Genomic DNA, 19,528 nt, shown 5'->3' with positions numbered 1-19,528 from the left:
CAAGCTGCGCCGGCTTGGAGGATTCCTGGGGGCAGCGGGAAACCGGTGGGAGACCGCCGGTTTCCCTTTACTGACAGCGGCTAAGCCGCCGCGGTCAGAATGCCCCGCGGGGCACCGCCGGCCTGTCGGCGGTGCCACCGCGTCCCGCGGTTCTATACCACCAGGGTCGTAATGAGGGCCTATGTCTTTTCAGAAAAAAAAAAAAAAAATTCATGCATTGTGTACTCTCCGTTTCCCGATTTAACCAATTTCCCAAATTAAATCTTTCAAGATTAAGTTCACAAAAAAAGTTGCATGAGTTGTTAAAAAAAGGCCCTAGTCTGACAAACCACCAGTGTACTGGACTACCCACCTCACAACACCGATCAGAAACAAAGTCTTTCCCTATCCCTAATCTAGGGATATTTTTTGTGTTGTCCTTTTACCTCCCACCTCTAGTGATTTCTCAAACAGATGGCTTTACATAACTTCTTAATGGCTATTGTTTGCTTTTCCAAGCTCCAGTCATTCGATTGATAGTAATTATTTTTTAAATTTGTCGTTAGATGCTTTTTGTTATTGCAAGAATAACTGTCAGACGCATACAATCAGACAGCTTCATATTTTCCTAAAAAGCCCATCCAAACGCTAGATGAATGTGATTTGACTGATTAATCAGATTATCAACGAAAATACATTCTCATTCACCACTGTCTGCGTTGAATCTTATTCTTTGTCACTCTAATGCACCCTGCTGCCGTCAGGCACCACAAACACCCCCACAAAAGCCTAAGTTCTTCCGCTAATGGCTCAGTGAATCATAAGTGTCACTGACTACATTTAAGAGACCGACTTCCACCCAAAGAGGTTGTATTGAGCAAAATGAATGTCAAGTGCATTTCAGGTTACCGAGTTCTACTTTGTTCTCTGGGTCTGAATTTTTAATGCGTGCGGTAATCGCACGCAAGGGAGTGCTGGGAAATAAAAGCATGCGTGAGGCGGTAACAGAGAACACGGGCTTGGTCGGAAAGAAATGCGTAAATCTGCACCCGAAGGTCTACGCCATTACTTGAGCGCTGATTTGCTCATTTCACTAATTCATAGGGTGAATTTGTAGCTCAAGAATCTCCCCAGCAGTGGGAGGAGGCTGCTCCAAATGAAAATATGGGCAGTATAGTTACTCGCTGTCCTGAGAGAACGGCTGATAAGGAAATAGATTTTTTTGAAGAACCGGGGTGCGGTTACTGATGGGAGTACTCAGGGAAAAGGTATGTTTACTAAAATCCTCTGAAAAGGAAAAAGGCAGTCAGTCCGAGATCCAAATAAATACATTTCCTCCCCCTCCCCTAAATCTGCGTTGTATCAGCTACACTCAGAAAAGCTGGCTACTAAAAGACAAAAGAAAAAACAGAAAGCAAGGAATAAAAAAAAAAAAGAAATGTCTTAATGGGCCCTCACACTATAAATACGAGTTCCTCTCTCCCTCCAGACATAAGAAATGGGAGGATAATGTCTTATGACTTGAGTATCAACAAAAAGAGCACACAACGACCAACAAGTTGTTCCCACTATTCAATACATAAATGAGGGGGCATATTTACCAAGACCATATGGACATGAATGAATCTAATTCTAATGTGGAGTACATAAAAAACACGGACCAACAGGATTCGCTAAACCTAAACGGCATAGGTCCAACAAAGCAGGAACCACAAAATATCAAACCACACCAAAGGGAGCCCAAAGCTGAACTGAGTATTGTTTCAGAGATTCATAGGAGGTCATTTGAAGAAAAGGGCATAGGTATCACAGTTACTAATTCCGGATATGCTGAACATCAAGGGGCTCAAACGGCTCAGCTCGAGGTAGAAAAAGAAATGGGTCTGCCATTAGACAGTTGGAAGTGGTGAGACCAGGGGCAAAGGAAATGGTGGAACTTCCCAGACCACTCTTGGAGATAGAGCCCTTTAACAGAGCAGATGTGAGGCTAAATGTATCAAATCCGGGATGGCCAGACAGACTTTGTGCCACAGTTCCAGAAAACGAAACAAAGGAATAGCCCTAGTGGGAGAACAGGACGACTCTGTAAGAAGTCCCAATAACAGTCCTCCCCTAGACTGTAAACAATTGATTCTAGAACCACAATACCAATCAGGAGGTTCATTCGAAATTCAAACCGAGGAAATATACTAAAACTTTTACAAGCTATTCCAGCCCATAAAGATATAGGCCCTCATTACGACCCTGGCGGTATAGAACCGCCAGGGCCGCGAGACGCGGTGGCACCGCCGACAGGCCGGCGGTGCCCCGCGGGGCATTCTGACCGCGGCGGCTTAGCCGCGGTCAGTAAAGGGAAACCGGCGGTCTCCCGCCGGTTTCCCGCTGCCCCCAGGAATCCTCCAAGCCGGCACAGCTTGCTGCGCCGGCTTGGGGATTCCGACTCCCCCTCCCGCCATCCAGTTCCTGGCAGTTCTCCCGCCGGGAACCGGATGGCGGGAGGGGGAGTCGCGGGGCCCCTGGGGGCCCCTGCAGTGCCCATGGCCAATGGCATGGGCACTGCAGGGGCCCCCGTAAGAGGGCCCCTACAAGTATTTCACTGTCTGCTTGGCAGACAGTGAAATACGCGACGGGTGCAAATGCACCCGTCGCACCTTCCCACTCCGCCGGCTCGATTACGAGCCGGAATCCTCGTGGGAAGGTCGTTTTCCCCTGGGCTGGCGGGCTGCCTTTTGGCGGCCGCCCGCCAGCCCAGGGGAAAACTTTAAATACCCGCCGCGGTCTTTTGACCGCGGCGCGGTATTTTGGAGGGCGGAATTCTGGCGGGCGGCCTCCGCCGCCCGCCAGAATCAGAATGAGGGCCATAGACTCTACTGATATTGCCAGGGGTTAGGAGCAATAAAGGTAAAATTAACGAATCAACCCTGGTAACTTGGAAGACATCACAAGTGGTTAGAAGAGTCATAAACAAAAATAGTTAATTCTTAAAATGGGGAATTCGATTTAGTATACCCCAACAAATAGGTTATCTTGAACCTCTAGAGGACCAAACTAATATGTCTAAATTAAGCAAATCAAAAGGCTTAAATCAACCTTTTCCAGTCCTTAGATCTGCAATTGGGAATAAATGTACTGATGATCACTATACGGGCAGAGAGCATCCTATATTCACCCTTCACAGCAGCTAGATCGAGGGTGGCTGTCAGCAGCACTCCACAAAGATAATCGTCAGTGACTTCCGAACAGCTTGGCACGCTCTGGGTTGGTAACTCCCTATGACAAACCTCTCCAAGTCTGCTCCTGGAATATAAACAGGATTAGGTCAAACACCCACCAGAAAGATCTGACTAGTCTATTAAATAAATTTCAAATTATTTTCTTACATGAGACTTGGGCCACCAACCCATTTAAAATTGATGTATTTATGGTCTTTTGTAACCCAGCAATTAGGGAAAAAAGGTTTGGCCACCCGAGGAGCTAATTAATGTCTATATCCATCCAGATGCACGCTCCAGAAAACACATATCCTCCAAATTGATAGGCATAATATTAACCGGCTATCTGGATCTAGGATCCCCGGAGTTTTTAGTAACTGGGGACTTCAATATGAAATTATTAAATCCTTTTGGAAGAGATGGCCAAACTATCTTGCAAGATCAGCTGTGGGCAGTCCCTGGGGTCGTTACAGCAAGGTAAACCTGACAATAAGGCACTCTGTTTAGTAAAAGATCTTGAGGGCCTCAGGCTCAGACTCCTAAATGGGAGGTTTCCACAAGATACTCCGCCGGCAGCTACCTGTTATGTCACTGGAACCCAAGCAACAATTAACTACACTGCGGCCTCCTTTTCCCAATTTTCTTTAATCACTAAGTATCACATTATAAAGACAGATATGAGTGACCATGGTCAACAATGTCTGGAGATTGGCTGCGGCTTTCCTATATTTAGTTCTGCCCCTAGTGCACCAAAGGATGTCATTACCACGAACAATAAGAAACTTCAATGGAATGAAAAATGAATGGAGTCCATTGGTAATCTTTCAACTGCGATATTTGACCAATGCCACAATGTTATATCCTGTAACTCAATAACCATTTGGTCAACATTTCTGGACAAATTTGCAGCTGGTTTCCTTACAGACAGCCCACAAAAGACCTATCAAAACCAGGGGCGAGTAAAAATAAAAAAGAATATAAAAATTCCAGCTCATATGACCAAATTAAGAAGGCAACGGAACAGACTCTTAAGGCTATATAAGAAAAACCCAACTGACTGTCATATTAAGGCTGATCTAAAACATATCAATAATTCCTATTGGAAACAAATATGGAACTATAAATTACAGAATATTCACGGCTTTTGGGCAAAGGCACTATTCCTGGGTAAAAAATCAAATGCACAGGGGTTCTGGAAAATGGCTAATGAATTGAATAAAGCCACAAAGACCTTGACTAGTTCAAATATTTCAGAAACCTCATGGTCTGACTACCTAGCTCATCACTTTAGCGGATATGGTGAAAACAAGAAAGACACTAAAAACTTAGACGTGATAACAAATAAGAAATGCCCAAAAGGAGTTATATCTAATCCCCCAATTGCCCAAAAGGAATCCGCAAATTTAGCCTTTTCGATGTCGGAGGTTGTAAACTTAATAAAGAGCAGTAGAAGTGCAGGGGCATAGGTCCAAATGGGATCCCAAATGCATTATTTAAAATGAACCCAGCCTTTTGGGGACAAAAACCGATCTCGATTTATAACCACTGTATAGAATTAGGAAGCATTCCAAACTCTTGGAGGGGCGCTATAATTCATCCAATATTTAAAGGAGGCAGCAAATTTCATCCTGAGAATTAACAACTGATCACCTTAATGGACGTAAAGGCTAAATACTATGCTGGTCTATTTCTGGAGTATCTTCGCACCTGGGCAACTGAGGACAATATTATTCCCCCTAATCAGACAGGTTTTGCAAAGGGCCCCAGAGCGGCTACAAACATTTTAACTCTTTCCATTGTCAAATGCAAACAGAAAAATCAACATTTGTATCTGTGTTTTGTAGACTTCAGATCAGCCTTCGATTTGGTACAGCAAAGTCTTCTATGGGAAAAGTTAGCCGCCTGGGGTATACCAGAGAAATTATTAAAGGCTATTCAGCAGTTATATACAGATAGGGGACGGATCTTTACTTTCAAGAAAAATTGAGACAAAACAAGGTCTGAAACAGGGTTGCGTACTGGCTACTATCTTTTTAATCTCTTTCTACCAGATTTTACTTTTAAGCTCAATAAGGTGAACGCGCATTCCCCTAAGGTTGGTGACATGTCCATTTCCAATCTGTTATACGCTGATGATGTGGCACTTTTAAGTCATACTAAAGTAGGACTACGTCGGCTCATCGTAAATGTAATCGAATATGCTGAGCAGAACAGAATGAAAATCAATCAGGAAAAAAAACCTAAAGTGATGGAAGTTAGTAAAAAAAAAAACCTCTAGAGTTGATCAATGGCACACACCAGGGGGAGTATTAGAACAAGTCAACCACTATAGATACCTGGGTGTACTATTTGATAAACAGGGTTCCTTTCTCCCTTAGAAGCAGGACTTACATAGGAAAGGAAATGTTCTATTGCTTGCTTTTTGCACTCTGAAAAAAATCGCTTAATGGCCCTAGCTACCGTCCCCTGCTACAAGTTATTGTGGCTAAACTAAATTCAACTATAGGGTACGGTAGTGAAGCCCTGCGAGGACAAGACGCTGCCATCCTAGATGGAATAATTGGGAAAGTATTTAGGTCTCTATTCCAACTACCAGGGTACACTTCCCAAGCTCAAATTAGGCTGGAGTTTGGGTACTTAAACCAAAATATAGCTAGGAAGTGCAGCTACATTAAAACCTGGAAACATCTACAGTTAACAAAGGGAAATCATCTCTGCCAGGCACTCTGGAAGGAGATCAGATTGAATCCTACAGCCAAATCCAGACAGGATTTAGATCAGGCCCTAGAAGATTTGAAGGTACGGGAGCTATGGGATTTAAACCTCTCCTATTATGCTATTTTTTAAAAAACGTAAACCGAATAGTGAAGAAGAGATCAGGGCTCATGGATAACAGCCTGTTAGCAATCAGGTCGCACTCATGGATGGTAATTAATGAGTACAAAATTCTGAAATGTCAACCATATCTGGAGGTCGGGTGTTCAAAAGCTGATAAGGATCTTTTTTATAGAACACCAATTTGGCTTTATTCCTGGAGGCGCCCACCTCCATGGGAACGTACTGCAACAATTTCCCAGTGTAGGCTCTGTGGGTGTGGAGTGGAAGATATTACTCATATAATCTGTATCTGTAATGGCCTGCTGAATGAGCGTAATACTCTACTAAAAGCAGCCTTCAATCAGAGGGGAATACGGTCCTGTAGCGAAGCGGTGATAGTTTGCTTTAAACCTGCTGACTATACTTTGAATGCCAGATTTATAAAGTTTATGTATTTGGCATCTAAAAAATGATTACATGTTTATCAATTAGTATAAACATAATACATGCTTTGCTGGCTTATAAATCGCAAAATTAAGAGGATCATAGTCGTTTTTAAGGTTCCCCTGTGCAGAATCCATGGAATTATTTTTGCTTTCGTGAGTATTATTTTAACTGTAAATAGTTTTATAATTTAATATTAAAAAATTTATGATAGAATGAAGTTAAAAACTTTTAGTATTTTTAAGATACTTTTATAACACATGTGGAGTTGCATTTACAAGATGAGCGGAGTGGGAAATTGATGCACCTTATAGAAATATTTATGTGGGTATGATTATAACGCATTCACGCCTATGTAAGAGGATTTTGTTAGTAATGACAATTAATAATAGTATATATTTATGAAATGTATAATTGAAGAAATCTCGGCTTGATATATTGAATTTATATGTTATAGTTTAATCTGTGAATAAATTTGAAACTAAAATGGATGGTTTTTTATTTGTATGGAGTGAGTAGTATTTAAAAAAAATGTATGCTGTACTGGTTTTAATTAACTATGCATTCAATAAACTTGAACTTGATTGTTTGAACTAATTGATAGAGTTAGGCGAGATACTCGTGCCAGTGACAGTTTTCCAAGTGTAATCCTGTAAGAGTTTTGTGTAATACATTTTTGTCTGCAAGAATTTATCCCACAGAAATATTAGTGTGAGTACTGGGTTTGCTAATGTTTTTTCTCTGCAAGTAGTTTGACAATGATCAGGTTTGCATGATGGGGGCAGGGTTGGGTGGGGGTGTCATATGCTCGATGCCCCACCTGCGGACTGAAGATGTGACTGTAATTCAAAGCAGGTGCATTTTGGGAACAATGTCAAAAAGGCGGCATTTACAGTGGGTGGAGGTAATATGTAATTTCACTAGATGTCTTTTAAAATCAGTGATACACAAAAATCTTATTATGCACAGGGTGCAGTATTCAAGGAATGCAATGGCTTTCTAAGAATGCACAAGTGGATGTTCTGATGGTCACCCTAACAGTAGGACGGCTTACCTGGCAACCTTCTGCTATTGCACACCTGGTGCAGAACCAACTTTAGGGAAGGATGCATGGGATTTGCAGGGTTGTATCTTGCATTTATTTAGTTATTTATGGTCTTATGTGCCACAGAAAAGACAAGTATAAATGGCTCAGATCTTTACAAAGAACAGCGCTACAAGATAACAACCAATTTACAGTATGACATTTTAAAACATGAAGTAACATCGGCTTTAGGAGATATATACAATATACAGAGGGCTCCAATACTACTTATTAGTATAGCTTAAGGGCCTGATTTAGAGTCTGGCAGACGGGTTACTCCGTTAAATAAACATGACGTATATTGCGTCTGCCATATTACGATTTCCATAGGATAAAATGGAATCATAAGGCGGATAGAACTCGAAAATCAGGCCCTAAATATATTAACTGTTTTTTTAATATAAAAAACCTTTAGTTAGGAAGCAATACCACAGTGGACCTTGGCAAGCTGGTGTGATGGTTAACTTTTTTATTTTTTTACATTTTTTATTGGAAGAATATGCCAAAAAAAGAAAAAAGACAATATGCCACTCCTAAATGTGCTAGCCCTATGCTTGCAATAGAAATGTTAAATTAAAAATAGTTTGTCATTGATGAGAAAAGAACTATTTTAGGCGGATGTAAACAATGTGCACAGGCTTTGTACAGTCACTCAAATTGAAGTGAGCCAATGGATGAAGTGGGCTGACCCACTGCCCCATGCAACATGCTGTAGTGTCTGGTATTAAAATAAAAGAGTGGTAATACAGCAGAACAACAGACAAAGGGCCTCATTATGACCCTGGCGACCGGCGGTAACACCGCCATCAGGCTGGCTGTGTTCCGCCAGCTATTATGACTGTGGCACAATAGCCACGGCCATACCGCCGGCCCCTCCACTATACCGCCAGGCTTCCGTCTGGCGGTCATAATCCCCAGGGCAGCGAATTATGAGTCCCCGACCGCCAGCCTGGCCACGGTGGTAAACACCGCCATGGAAAGGCTGGCGGTAAGGGGGACTTGGAGTGCCCCTGGGGGCCCCTGCACTGCCCATGAACTTGGCATGGGCAGTGCAGGGGCCCCCAGGCATAGCCCGTCGGGCATTTCACTGCCCGAATTTTGGGCAGTGAAATGCACAACGGGTGCTACTGCACCCACTAAACATCAGCATTGATATTACGAGCCAGCGGCAATGTTGATGTGACTTTTCCGCTGGGCCACTGTTACCGTCCGTTGGCCCAGCGGAAAAGTCGTAATAGGCAGCCAGAAATACCGCCAGCGCTGGCGGTATTCTGGCTCCCACAGCCTCGGTGGTCTTTTGAAAAGACCGCCAAGGTTGTAATGAAGGCCAAAGTCTCCTGACCTAAAGACCTTCTATGTAAGTACATTATGTATGCATTTTTTGCAAAAACAATAGTCTGATGAAACATATAAAGCGGTCTCAAACACCGGACCAAAAGTCGTAGACAGACTTATAAAATGTTGCTTAAAGTTCAGAGTTCAGTGGCCCAATTTGTCACTCTTCTTGATTGGAGGCCATTTTGTTTTTTCTCATATGGGTAAGAATCACAAAGCACCTCAAGGTTGAGAGAGATACGGATACTGAAAGTACCATGAGAAACTAGAAGCTTCATCTCAGTGCATCACGACCTGAGTAATGCAAATCACACCAAAATTTAGAGCATTTTGTCCGCCTATGTCAAAAAACATTTTCAATGACAAACCTTGATTCTGTACTCTTACAAATCATTCTTATTGGGTTTCACAATAGTTCACCACCAGCGTTTGGAAACAATTCAGTACTTATATTTCAGGCATAAAACGCATAAGCTAAGAGGTACCACTCATTATATCGATGGTGTCTTACATAGGCTGTGAGTTCAATTTCGAAGCATGCAGGGCAGGTGCCTTCCAGACGGCGCTTTGCAGAGTTAAGACTCTTTCCCAGCGACGCTCTAATCCGCACTCCGGGGATTTACTCCGGTAAACACCAGCTCAAAATCTGGCTGCCAGCCACATCAAAAAATCTATATATTAGGATTAATCTTGGCTGGACTAATCTATTGTCAATAAAGCTAGCTCTCATCTCTCCCCTTCACTGTCACAGCTCTATACACCCAAGCAGAAAAGCTCCACCACCGTCCAACGACTCACATACGTATACAGAACAATGTAGTTATTTTTACTTCTGCGTGATTTACACAGCAGAGTACCAAGTCCAGCTAAAGTATCATTTTACTATCCCAGCAAAGGCCCACAGCGTACAAAGTCTTTCGAAGACATCTCTCTGCCTACCACACAAATGACATGGCTATGTACACAGTACCACAAATGCAGCACACCATCTACAACACAAATAACAGCACTCTGTACACAACGTAGCTAAATGGTCAATTTAACCTTCCGCGCCACTGTGAAAGCTGTTTACACTGTGTAAAAAAACAAAAAAGGACACTGCAATGAAAGCAAACACCACAGACTGTCATACCACCTCATAATAAGAAATCTGTAGAAGGCAATGCTTTTTTGGGACACACCACCAAACTCTGGAACTCACTGCTTGCAAGGATTGGAAGCATCCAGGAATATTTACAATTCTGAAAAGAGGTGAAAACATGGTTGTTCCCAAGACAAGATCCTGGGATAGGAACGAGAACGATAAGATTTCTACCAGTATAATCACTGTCGAGATTTGAAGAACAGTCCCAACTAGAACATCAGGCCAAAAGCACAAACACAGGCTCTCGACCCAAAGCTCTACTTAACATAACTTCATAAGGACCTCGACGTAAGGATGCAATGCAATATTTATGCCTCTACAATCAAATGCAGGTAATCCTCTCTAATCAACACTAAAAGTACCCATTCCAACTCTCCATCTAAGCCCACACAAATTGGCTAATTGTATACACAACTGTGATCATATCCACCCCCACTCCACTCCGCAGCAACCACCAACCCACAAGATTTCCCAGAATTGGGCCTGATGTACTAAGCAAATCCAGCAATTCACGGAGTCACAGCATTTGAAATTGCTAAATGGATTTCAACTGTATACTAAACTAATTTTTTGATTTGATAAACAGTTTCTGGATCGCAACAGGGGTTTAGAAATGCATTAATGAATCGTAATTTGGAACGGGCAAATTTAGGGCATCCTTTCCTTTTTGCGATTCACAACTTAATTTAGCAACGGTTTGCAACCGCAATTTGGGTCGGTAACCACTGAAACCTTAGTGACTTTTCAAAGGAGATGGTAACCTATTGGAAACAAACCAAATTTTGTTGAGGAAAAGGACCATTACAAATATTCAAACCAACTTTTTATAAGACTAAACTTTTTCTTTAACTGCTGTGCCATTTTATTTAAGGACAATGGGCTACATTAAAAAAATCGACATTACTTAAATACGATCATTGGCATGTTGGTCGGCCAATCCCAGCAGGCCATCCTCCCCGTGATGGCATCCAATCACAGTAAGTTGCAATTTGCTACCTATCTCATTAATATTCATGAATAGGTTGGACTGCAACCCACTCCAAATGGTGATTTTGTGGACTGACCCAGCACTACATAGGTTAGTTCTCACTTTAGTTGTCACAAAATCTCATTGTATCTGCAAAAAAGTTGGTGAGCAAGTTGTGACTTCTTTTTGCGAATCCACCGTTAATACGTTTGGTCACTACTAAAGTATATCTACCCTCCCTTCTGCCTCTAACAAGAAGAAAGAGGACACTTGCTCTTCTCTATAGGACAGTCCTCCTCTGCATCAATTTGATACAATCCATGTCATCAATTGTTATCATAAACCAATTCAATACATGATCCCTCATTGTCAACAGGACAGGCATATTCTGCCTTTGGAATCTTGCTGGAAATGGTGGGCACCATATGACAGCCCATCTAACTAACAACTCAATAGTAACCCAACACGCCTACGAGAACAAAGATGTGCCACAAATCGCAGGTCACGGGAGGATTCTACTACTGTCGATCTTGCAGGCCGCAAATAGTGACATACTTTGAGCATTGGCATCCTAGCATGACAAAAAGGATGACTGTAATGCTGTCTTCTTGGCAAATTATTCCTATAGACATCTCCCAATAGCAATAATTTTAAGAGAGACCGTAAAGCAGTCTATCCGGGCAGATGTCTGATCCACCTCATCATCTCTCGTTATCGACACGGATCCATTAGGTCACAGAGCGGAGGACCAGCTGTCACAACCAGCATAAGAAATCGGCTTGAGAACTTAAAAGATAAACTACCCAAAAAAGGCACCTGCAGAGTTCACCAGAGCGGCCAGAATACCACAAATTACAAAAACAAGTGTGTGTGTCTCTCACATCCTCAACCATCACACCACTAAGCACTGTGACCTATTACACGATTACCGCACCTCGGTGGTCATCACGCACAAAATGAAAACATTTCAAACATACACTGAAAACAGAGGCAACATACACACCAACATAATGTACTGTGCTACCCGCATGGACATCTTCAGCACATAAGGCTATACAAACACAATAATACAATATAATAGAATGGCGCAGAACAGAATGGCTCCATTGATGTTATTCCGGTCTCCATTGGTTTGGCTACGTACACCATACAGCATATGTGAGTTTTACCAGTACAACCCAGACATGCAGCTAGAGTCTACCTCTGAAGCAATGGGGGAAATAATCACACCAGAAATTATAGCAATCACTGTTTAGGTCAGTAGTTTTGCGGCAGGAGGTGTTAATACCCTTCTGAGTGACAGTAAAGAAAAGGTAACACAGTGCCTGTGCTATCCACTGTGTGGACCACCACACATGTGCAGCATGAGCTTTCCAGAGGGGTGAGGTAATAGGGCTCAGCCAGAGATCTGGGCCTTTAACAACAAGACAAGCGCAAGGCCAACCAGCCTTCAGGGAGACAACTTTGTGACTCAAGGTCTGATTGACAGTGCTGGGTCTGCAACAAGAAGAACCACCATGTGAAATCCAGAGCCCAGGGGCATAGGTGCATTCAGTGGAAAGGGCCAGAAGCAAGTGCAGAAGTGAGAGGCACCATAGCGGTGTTCAAGAGGTGAAAGAAACAGCCAAATTAAAAAAATGAGTCTTTCTTTCTACAGAGGAGGGCTAGTAGTCCATGCATGTCTTTGTGTTTGTGCATGCACACGTTTATGTATACCTGTGTATGCTAGTGAATAAGTGACAGTGTGCATGTCCATGGTATTGTGTCACTTGTCCTCACGGCGCCACTGACGACAGCCAACTGACCAGGCATACAGGAAACCATTGGTGTGTGGGTGGCCCCTCCATGGCACACTGGGTGTGTGTCAGGCATGAGGGGGATATTATTTGCCTCTATCTCATAAATAATTGCAAAAACAGCAGATGATGGACGGAATGCGGAACAAATCAATCATTCACCCCCAGTCACAGATCTCCAGTTAATCCATCAGTTTATTTGCTCACCATGCCATTCCAGCTTGGAACTAGCCATATACAAATCAGTCTTGACCCTGCTCCCCAAGGGACCAGTCCAGCCCGAACAGCCAGGTCCTCCCTGGACCAGAAACTTCCCATAAATAGGCCCCTCTGTGACACAATAGAGAAACTTCCTAGCATCCATGTATTCGTTGGCAAAATATGCAAGCTAAATATGCCATTGCTTGGAGTATTTGTGATAATAGTACATTTAACTATTTAATATAAATGAACATCTTATAACTGGGGATCAGCAATGCATTTACTAAAAAAAAAAAAAGTTTATAAATAACAAACATTTTTTTCATGAAACCTACATTTTTGGGGCTGAAGGGTTGGGATAATGTATCCAAATTGAATACTTTGTCTGTTACAGCAAAATAATTATATTCACAGAATTGGATAAGTTAATGTCCATTCTTGAACAATATTTAAAGTTGATATCTAAGTGGCAATTCATGCTGATGTTGGGAGATCTTTTGCTGATGTTTCCTGAGTGCCGTGCACACACAACAGTATACACAACTGTCTAATTGCAGGTGATTTTACTCTGAAGTATAACTCTTGTCCAGGTGCTATGTAAATACATTCTGCCCTTGAAAGACTACTTCAAACCTCATGTAAAAATTATTGCCAGGTAGATAGTAATTCAGCTTGCAAGGGAGTTCCAAGAATGTCTGAATGCAGGAGGCTCAAAGAATCTCAGTATGCAGGAAAATGAACAACTTTCCTAGGTGAGAGTGCAAATGTTCAACACGAATCTCTCTGAAGGTGGGAAAATTCCCAAGATTACTGTCTTGACTGTATACCAAGCATTATATTCACTTGACAACCTTATAACAAAGAGTATATGAAATCTCTTTTGGGATAACACACAGCTATCATTTTGCAATTAGGTCTTGAGGAAAGAGGGTGTTGGCATCTGCGTGTCAGGGCTGACTCAAGGTTTGTATGACATCTCTCCAAGAATGACTGATTATGGAGAGAGATGCTTCAACCTGAGTAGAAAGCATCCCCTCTCTTGAAACTATGAATTGACTGAGTTCTCATTAAATGAAATAAAGTGTGCCTTTCATCTGGAATGTTAAATGTGATGGTGAGCCCACCTCACAGAAATCCTATGTAAGCTAATTGTGCAAAAATATAGTCTACTTAGAATAAAATGTTATATGCAACATTTGTGTTTTATTTTTAGAATATTAAAACCTCTATAGAAATGTGCGTAGTATAAGCTTTCTCTTGGGTACTAGTTCTGGTATAGATTCCTAGCTATTTTATATTAAAATACAAGTTTAATTGTCCTAGTGGCTTTTAAACAGTCCAGGAGGCACATCTTTCAGTTGCCTGTGTTATGCCAAAAGTCACAGGGTCAGATTGTGCAACTTTCACTCACTCTCAGAAAGAAATGTTACATTGTATAATACAAGCTTAGACAGCCATGTGTAGCGATTAATAGGAGATCTCTTTACACTCAATATTGAAGCCGGCCCAGCAAGATTCATATAAGTAAAAACTATGTGCATGGTTCAGCGCACTGGTAATAAATGTGTTTATTAACTTGTCATTGTGCCCGTCACTTAGAAACAGGCACAGTGACTAGTTACCTTGCCTGATCCAACTTCCTGTGCGCTATCAATAATTTTAGGGTGATTGAATGCATGAAAAGAAGTTCTTTGTAAAGGAAGATGTGACCAATGGGCTCTTCTTCAGCGTCCAACACACTTATTACCAAGTGTACACAGATACGTTATTGGATGGTCCCAATCCACTCCCTCAATTCAACTTCAGCAGAAGAGGAAAAACCTGTTGTTGTCTAGATTCAACAGAAGACATTCTTACCAAAGTTATTACCCTTATGTCCGATACTGAAAATCAACGTTTACAGGAAAGCAGGCTTTTTGTCTATCTAGAAGGAACCACCAAGATAAGCCCGATAGATACAATACAGTAACATTTTTGTTTTATTATTATTCCTAGCAGTCGATTACAACAAGCAGATATTGGGGCAAAAACACCCAATCACAAGTAGGACCGTTCCCCTTCTGAGTCTCCAACGTTTTCTTCTATCAGACATCTTAGTCCAGTAGAGAACTTCGTCACTCCATGGATAGCTGACAGCACTCAGACTAGGAAAGTCCAGCAAGACATTACATACAGCAGGCTTTAATCTCTTTTTGTGAATTTGAAAAGTTCTCATCCTGTAGCCACGAATGTTGAATCTTATCGAGCTGGAGGATTGCTTTTTCAAAATAAATGAAAATCGAACAAGTCCTCCCATAGTGTTTGAACAAGTCTGCTGCAACTCGGTTATGATAGGATAACTTCTCTGGCTTCAATAAAGATAGGGTACGAGATATCTCCTTTTTTCGGTTGGATTGTTTTAAATAAGCCGATTAATTCCACCAAACTACTATTAGAAAGCTGTACAAATATTCTGCATTCAGCTGCAGCTCAATGGAATAAAATATCAGAAAATGGTCTCCCTCCATGTTTTCCCAAAAAGGTACAAATCTAAAGTTATGTTAAACTGTCAGGTAGCTAGGGGCCATATGTACGAACACATTTTCCCATAGACACAGAATGGGCAAAACTGCTTGCTACATCTGGCCCTAGGTTCCCAAAATATGGAAGCCTTCTTTTCTCCCTTGCTCACCTTTTGTAAGCTGCTCACGCTAAAAGCATTGACTAAATAGGCTGACTGAGGAGGATTTAATCAGGGTTAAAGAGAGTATGTTTGGGCTCTATACATTTGGGGACAAATGTATCAAGAATCCATTTTGCAATTCTCAAATAGCGATTTTTAAGAAATCGCTATTTCAGAGTTGCAAAATGGTATGTATCATATTTGCGATTCGGTAATATCGATTTCTTAAAAATCGCAAATGCTATTACCGAATCGCAAATAGCGATTCTGACCCCATTCGCACCTATGGGCCAATAGGCCCATATTTGCTAACTTATTGCATTTCCCAAATTGCAAATTCCAAACTGGAATTCGCAATTTCAGAAATGCAAACCCCAGGGTGCTGGGGGCCTAAGGTCCCCTCTGCTGCACCCCAAAAATTATTTTAGGACATGTAAGGCACACACATGCCAAAGGGACATGTATGCGTTACATGTCAATTTTAAAAATGCATTTTTAAAATTTGCACATGGTTACCACCAAATTGTATTTGGTGGTAATTGAATTGCGATTCCTTAATGCCCAATTCGCATTAAGGAAAAGCTTGATACATGTACTTAAGAAAACGCAAATCAGGATTCCTTATTTGCGATTTCTTATTTAGAGAATCGCAATTTGCGTTTCTCTAAACAGAGTCGCAATTTTAAGGAATCACTATTTTAGCGATTCCTTAAAATTGCAAAGTGAATGCCTTTCATACATACTGAAAGGCATTTCTGCATTCTCAAATGGCCGTTCGCACCGTTTGCGAATGCTAAAAGCTTTGCTACATCTGGCCTGTGGTTTCATAGCAAATGTCACTGTAGTTTCATGGGCTGAAAACTGTGGATCGCGGAGATCAGCATTTCAACCCAACAACATGGTGTGATCCTCGGCACATCATGTTCTCTCCCAGAGCTTCAATTGGCATAGCTGCAAAAGTTAACAACTTGGAAACGGATTAAATGCTGGTATGAAGTCCTAGAGAAAGATTAAGACATCTAAATTGACAGTGTTACACCAGGGTGAGTTTGGTGAGGTAGAATGCTTCGCGGTTCCTCACCTTTACTTCTATCCCTCCCCCTTCCTAATTGGCCTCTGAGCATGACTGAGCATCACATTTCTGCTTTTTCTGTTCTTCTTTTGGATAATTAGGGAGTGGAAGCCTTAAACCATGATCCTAATGTTCAGGGCAGGTGCATCAACGAGTCCTGGACTATTTCACTTCCTGCCCCTCATGCATGATGTCATAGGCCCAAGGGAAGCTTTGACAACATGATTCACCCAGTACGCGGGAAGTAGTTACAATCTGGCCAGGATCCCAACAAGCCTTGCAATTATCTGTGTTCAGGACAAGACATTCAACACAGCAGCATCCTCTTTGCTTGCTAGTGCCAAACAGGGTGGCTCTGCACTATGTGTATCCTTCCTCAGGCATTATCCTGCTATCCATCTAGTCAATGAAGTCCAGTTCATGCCTTGAGGACTGATGGGGGTAAAGTCTTACACTGAGTCACACAACAGCCAACATGTGCCACCATAATGAAAGACATGTCTTGAGAAGGAGCGGCTTGCGTGGCTGGGGCAGGGTGGTTGTAGGGGGTGGAGCGGAAAAAATAAATAAAAATAAAAACCTTACCTGCTTTGCTCCCGCACTGCGCTCCTGTCCCGACGCTGCTGCAGGCACAGGCTCCCAGCCTGCCCTACGCCAATCCGGTTGCTGCTCAGAGCAGGCACACTGGGAGCCTATGCAGGCTCTCGCCAGCCCAGCGACCGTGTTGCTGGGATGGAGAGAGCCCTGTGTGCATGTGAGTTTGGCCAGCCCGAGACGGCCGGCCAAACACACATGCGCTCTGAGTGAAGTGCACAGTGCACTCCCCTCAGCTCGTCACGCCCAATGCCCCGCCCCTTTTACATGGAAAAGATCATAAACAGATTTTATTATCCTTTCCATGTAAAAGGATTTGCAACGGTTGGTGCTGGCGGGGGGGAGGGGGTCGCGCCTGGTCTTGAGCTTGTTTTAACTACATGTATTTTCATGCAGAGCTTGATAAATAGCTCTGGTCTTCTGTTTTTGTACAGCATCCCTGCAAATATGCATCAATTCATTCCATAAACCTGGTTAGAATTTATAAACAGATGCTGTCTATATTTTTATCTATCTGTATGTATCTATGTCTGGTTTTCTCTCTCTGATCTTTTAATCTCTTTAATCAACTCATTCATGCATGCATCCATCTATCTATCTATCCATCCATTGATATATAAAGTGTGCTGTCATCTAAGGGACCATAGAGTCAGGCCTATAACAGACATCCCTCAAATCAATAAATCCTTATTCAACTAGCCAAACTGTTTTTCAGAGGTTTTAGAACATAACAAATTCTTCCGCTAAAGAAAAAAAGGGGGGGGGGGCAAGAACCACAGCTTGTTGCAGAGAACTCTAAATGCTTTTCCACCATGCAGACATTCCTGAAATTTAGAGCTGGGAGTGCTTGGTCTAAAATCATGAATGCATGGGGATGCAAGAGAAAATTGTGTTTTCAAACAATCATGTCAGAGAGACACTTAAGTACCGGGTGGTGGATTGCCCTGTGATATCTTGAAATGAATGCGCTGCTTGACGGGCGAGCAATGTTACTCATGGCGGTGGGTGTCTAACACATGGCCAAACTTGTGCAGCTCAATTATGAGCTGTACCGACATATTCTGAATATACTGAAGTTTCCTTATATGGCTCTCTGGCAAAGCCATATAGACAACACTCCTATAGTCTAGTAGAGCCAGGAGTAAAGCTCAGACTACCTGTGCTCCGCTGTCCAAGAGGATGAAGAGCAAAACCTAACAACAGAATCACAAAGAGGCTGCACAAATCTTCTGGATCAGAACCTTGAAGGACAAACCTTGATCTATCTATGTTACATTCATGTACCTATAAATCTATCCGAAATCTATCTATCTCTCAATATCTCCTCTCCCAAATATTCATATATTTATACACCTCTCTATTGATCCATCTATATATCTCTCTCTCTCTCTCTCTCTCTCTCTCTCTCTCTCTCTCTCTCTCTCTCTCTCTCTCTCTCTCTCTCTCTCTCTCTCTCTCTCTCTCTCTCTCTCTCTCTCTCTCTCTCTCTCTCTCTCTATATATATATATATATATATATATATATACCTGCGTGTGCCTGTCTCTCTCTCTCTCAAGCGGTCTCTTGGAAGCACCCAGATATTTCTTTTAAACTTTATGCACAATTAGCAACCTACTACAACATAAAATAACACAACACATCTATATACATATAATATATTTAGGCCATCTATCTAACCGCCCATCAATCTTTATCCCTCTGTATCTATCCATCCATCCATCCATCCATCCACCGGTATCCAAGCAATGTCCCTCCCTTCCCATCAATCTTTTTTCTTTATCTGAGTTCTCCTCATTGATGGTGTAAAGCACTATACAATTAGTTAACAACTTACGTACACGCACAGAACATAATATAGCTATTGTAGCCTTAATATAGCCTTAACATTATCACCTTTATCAGTATTTATCTATAGCTGCATCAATGTCTAACTGTCCCCATCTATCTATAAGTGACACACTCTTACAGCATATTTACTCAAACCTGCCGTGCCGCGGACCTGCATTTATCATGCCAACTCAAAGAAGTCATTGAAAATGCAAGAACTCAACACGACTCTCCATTATATGACTTGAGAGCTCTATTAGTGCCTATTTTACCTGCTTCAAAGGCATGTTCCTGCACTGACCTATTGTATCGCTGCACAGAATTAACCAAGTCTACTGAGGTTTTACCAGTCAGTGAACACCTACCCCGTTGCATGTGAAACCAATGTGCAGT

General features: G+C 42.1%; 1 protein-coding gene across 2 annotated transcripts in view; it reads right to left on the bottom strand.

Annotated features, from left to right (window-relative positions):
* The window catches only part of RAB3A (RAB3A, member RAS oncogene family), a 122,916-nt gene that overhangs the window by 85,375 nt on the left and 18,013 nt on the right, over positions 1-19,528 (bottom strand). Inside the window, exon 1 of one of the 2 annotated variants that reach the window (XM_069216583.1) lies at positions 3,149-3,276. The exons of the other annotated variant lie outside the window; for it this stretch is intronic. The gene's annotated coding sequence lies outside the window, so the exon portion shown is untranslated. Of the gene's footprint in view, positions 1-3,148; positions 3,277-19,528 lie in introns of those variants that run through there. 2 annotated transcript variants of the gene reach the window in all.

The sequence above is a fragment of the Pleurodeles waltl genome, chromosome 12 (assembly GCF_031143425.1).
Source record: "Pleurodeles waltl isolate 20211129_DDA chromosome 12, aPleWal1.hap1.20221129, whole genome shotgun sequence".
NCBI classification, from domain to species: Eukaryota; Metazoa; Chordata; class Amphibia; order Caudata; family Salamandridae; genus Pleurodeles; species Pleurodeles waltl.
Note: the sequence above shows the minus strand (reverse complement) of the source record. Positions and strands in the feature narration are given on the sequence as shown.